Source organism: Priapulus caudatus, unplaced genomic scaffold, assembly GCF_000485595.1.
Source record: "Priapulus caudatus unplaced genomic scaffold, Priapulus_caudatus-5.0.1 Scaffold122, whole genome shotgun sequence".
Classification (NCBI taxonomy): domain Eukaryota; kingdom Metazoa; phylum Priapulida; class Priapulimorpha; order Priapulimorphida; family Priapulidae; genus Priapulus; species Priapulus caudatus.
Window position 1 is genome coordinate 357,175 of NW_014577183.1, and position 4,767 is coordinate 361,941.

General features: G+C 42.7%; 1 protein-coding gene across 1 annotated transcript in view; it reads right to left on the reverse strand.

Moving 5' to 3' along the window:
• LOC106805651 overlaps positions 1–4,767 on the reverse strand; it is an 18,432-nt gene that overhangs the window by 4,812 nt on the left and 8,853 nt on the right. The gene's annotated exons all lie outside the window — the stretch shown is intronic.

The following is a 4,767-nucleotide window of genomic DNA, read 5'->3' on the forward strand; positions in this document are numbered from 1 at the left end:
ATATATATATATATATATATATATATGTTAGATGTTTTTCGCCGAAATGAAGGCTTGCATTTTTGCTATCAGGAGCAGCGGCACGGCTACTTTGTTTCATTGTATTTGCTATTTGTAGTTGTTATCAAATCTCTGGTCTTGCTGAGTAGCATTGTAGACTAAGAGTATCTTCATCATATTAAGATATTCTTAGTCTATGGTAGCATCGTGTCCGTTCATCCAACTAGCTTGACCAGTGATGAGCACATAATCATTGTCTCTTAGTCTTAGGTTCTCGGCATAGCCCGTAAACAAAACATATAGTACACATTTATAGTATTTTGTTGTGTGCTTGCGAATGTTGAGTCCGTGCTTCCAGGAATCATCATGCATTACCAAACAAATTCGGTCGGAGACAGATCCCAGAACTTACGCCTACTGATCATTTGCCATTTGTTCGAACCACGTTGTTGCATCCGACTTCTCGATGGCGAGTCTAATAATGATGACTCGGACGACAAGGAAACATATCTACAGGTTACCCACCATCTTAGCGGAGCGTTGTCAGGCTGTCAGCCTGACACACGCGTGTGCCTGCAGGCGTCGGTTAACCATATCGACCAAACAGCGAGTCTAGCGTTCGCGCTACAATATATGTACGTATACGTGTGTAAACAGACGACCGTATACAGTTCCTTTCCCGTACTCCCGCTCGTCCTCACTGGTACCCCCCCCCCACCCCACCGCCGCACACTGCGCGAGGGGGATTCTTCCTCGAATCGGTTTATTCTGGGAAGAGGGGCTCCAGCATTTGGCACGTATGTATTCACCTACCTGTCCGAATCACGCGTCATGTGCTAACGCTTCCCGTTTCGTACCTTTAGTGGTGACAGCCACCCCAGATCTCGCACGTCGCCACCCTCTCCTCGTTATTCCGAAAAGGGAATAAATCTCCCCACTCGCGCCAGTACCGCGTAACGCACTTGCACCTTCATTACTGCCTCGACCCCTTTACCGCCAACATCATATTCCAATGCGAGTATACACTTACACTTTCCGGTGACTTCGTCGCTGGTTTCCAAGGCAATATCACACGCGCGTACACCCACACACACACTCTCTCATCGTAATTAGAATACGAGCTGCAATTTCGCGCGCATGGATCGGTAAAACTGCTGCAGCATCGCGCATGCTCCCGACACACGACTCCGTACCTGGCACGCGCTGACACAGGTATCTACTACCTGCAATCACGACATGCCGGATGGCCTGCCTCCCATGCGTGGGTTACCATGACAACAGTTTTTATATAATAGCCATGGCAACGGATGAGCTAGCCCCATGGCAGGTCGATGAACTCTGCAGACAAATATAACTGCGCTGTGAAGAAGAAGCTGATTTTAATATGCTGTTCGTTCGGCTATCCATGACGACGGGTTAAAAAACAATGTGACGTAATTTGCCATTCGAGGGGGAAGCTGGATCAGAAAACGTCAGCAAGCGTCATACAGCATATTCGATATTATAAGAATATTATCATTACTCTCTCTTAATTGTGCCTTATCCAAGTCATAAATTAATTTTTAGTATTAAACATAAGATCAGAGACAATAAATATGATTATATAATAATGGTATAACTATAAATTCTACCAGACGCTAGGTTCTAGCATCATTGCGCTGGTGTACATTGGCAGCCATCTTTATTAGGAAACTTCAGAATGCGATTTATAATGTCAAATAAGTTGCCGTAAGCGAAATTTTATTAACCAGCCTTGCTGCTACAAAATGTTATTGTACTTGACAATGCGACGAGATCATTTCTAGGCGTATATTACGGATACTTTTCGATTGGTCTGTATTATACATTTTTTGTTAAACAGCATCACCAACATTGTATCGAGAGGGTCACGAGCGCTTGAAATGAAGTCTACGTAATATTTTTCATTGTTGTATTTTAGGTAATCTTATAGTATCAAATGCACATGGGTTACCCAGTCCCAATTTTGACGCTGGTTGTCGGTGGTTGTCAGTATTTGAAGGTGGTTGGTGTTTAAGAGTGGTTGTCGGAATTTAAGTGTAGTTGACAGTAAACAAACGTGGTGGATGATGGTAGTTGGTGTTTGAGAGTAGTTGGCGATTTTTGTTAGTAGTTAAGGGTGGTTGACGATGGATGTCGATATTTGAGGGCAGTTGAGGGTAAATGAGGGTGGTGATGTGTGTGTGTGTGTGTGTGTGTGTGTGTGTGTGTGTGTGTGTGTGTGTGTGTGTGTGTGTGTGTGTGTGTGTGTTGTGTGTGTGTGTGTGTGTGTGTGTGTGTGTGTGTGGTGTGGTGTGTGTGTGTGAGTGTGTATAATGATGTGTGTGTGTGCGCGCCTACGTGTGTGTGTTCGTGTGCTTCACGTGCGTGATTGCGTGCGTGGTGAGTGCGGCGCGTGTGTGTGCGAGTGTAAGTGGTGCGTGGGGGGGGGGTTGTCCTGTGGGTGAGTGAATGGGGGGGGGGGGGAACATTAATCACTAAGATATTCCTATATATCCTATATTCTGCAGAGCGACTTGAACAACTGACGTACCTAGATGCATAATCTGCCTATAGGTGGCACCATGACAGCGTGTTACTGTGGTTAGCGGCCGATACATAGAAGTGAAGCGAGAACTCTCTTCAGTTCTATGGGCCGATATGCGGACTAACAAAATCTGTAGCTCTGTAATGTCAGACCGTGTTCATCTGCTTTCGCCGTCACTACATCGCGTTGACGTATTTTTCATCTAACATAAATATATAGAAATAAGGTGTCGTATATTTTACATGTGCCCTTTCGAGACCACATGACTCGGCGATTTCGTCACACTGTAACAGAAGCTACTATACAGCCTTTTATTGTAGAATATCTAGTTTAATAACTAAGTTTGTTTTCACCCCTGTTCATATATTACAATCAATTCTTTTTTTACGAAAAACACACAGTTATATAACATTGTTCACGCTTTGCGGTTAAATAATATTATACATATACTCTGCAGTTTGCTGTTTGATATAAACAAACACTCCTCACCTTCCATGTATCGACCACATATGATGCACAGAATGAGCTAAATCGATCGGATGCTGTCAACAAAACTTCATCAGGCACGAGTTTAAAGATGTATTTTATGGCGTTAGTCGTGCTCCGGCTAGTTATCTCTATTATACCCGGAAATGCAAAATAAATACAAATCCACACACACACACACACACACACACACACACACACAGACACACACACGACACACACACTACACACACACACACACACACACACACACCATACACATACACACACACACACACACACCACCACACGCACGCACGCACGCGACGCACGCACGCACGCACGCACGCACGCACGCACGCACTCACGCACGGCACACACACACACACACACAACACACACACACACATACACACAATACAGAGAGAGTGGGGAAGAGAGGAGGGGGAGAGAGACATAATAGATGCGCACACGCGCGTAACAATCATTGCATTAATATACATGGGCTCTCACACAGGAAGACACAAGGCTAGACCACAGTCACGTGTGTGTGGTCACATGCTCACAGCATCTCATATTATGCTGTGATATCATATCATGCATATATATATATATGCTGTCATATCTATATATGCTGTCATATCTATATATCTATATATATATATATAATAATTATATATGCTTGTCATATCATCTCATATTATGTAGTCATCTCATATAATGCTGTTTACTTGCTAGCGGCTGCCTTCTGCAATCTCTTCTTGCGCATAGAGGACTAACCTCAAGAATTATGAACATGAAACACACTAGATTACCATATCTGCCCACGCAATAATATAATCGTCGCTGTTTCTCATGTGATTCCTATATCCCTGCGTCAAAAGTTCATCGTCTTTACATATCAATGAAACAATTTCATAACAATTATTTATTAACTATGGTGCCGCTAGTTTTGCCAATAAAATGTTACTGCTATGGCCTAAGCTTTTTCTAAACATACTACATAAGGGACATAGTTACAGCTAACAGATATATACATTGTGTAGGCTCTCCCTTTTGTCCGTGCTTGTTGGTGAAATTGGCATAGTAATTAAGAAATAGCATGTAATATAATATGGTGTAGGTAGTCAGAAACAGGACCAAATATCTCTGACCGCGCGCAATAACGAGATACTGCGTGATATCATGATCGAATGAAATATATTCGAACGTATTTTCCTCGGTCGTAAGAACGGTAATATTTCTGCTGTTTGTTTTATGTACTGTTTTTTATTTTAATATAGTGCGCGACACGACTTTCTACTGCTGTTACAAAAATAGCATGAATATCTAGATCGCTATTCGTATACTTCTGCTACTAGTCTATCAGCTGGGGGAAGTCCTGTGTGCATTTATATGTCCCCGCAGTTTGACGCTTGATTCATGTAGGGGACACCCCTGGAAGTAAAAAAAACTTGGGTAGACATTCTGAATCATGGAGGATAGGTGAAATTCAAGATGGTTCAGAATGGCTGTCAAATTCATGTAATTGACGCATAACTCGCCCAGCCTATTTATTGCATAGAAGTGTTGGATTTTTGGTGTCTATCCCAATTTTATGCGGTCAGGCCTATCCATTAAAACTGATACCCGTACGAAAATGCATTGCATCATTGTTAAATACATAAGATGGCTGCCGAAAGGGACACCGTGATCATATAAAACTGCTATAACTTTCGCCAGACTTTGATAGAAGAAGTAATTTTCGTGTCTATCCT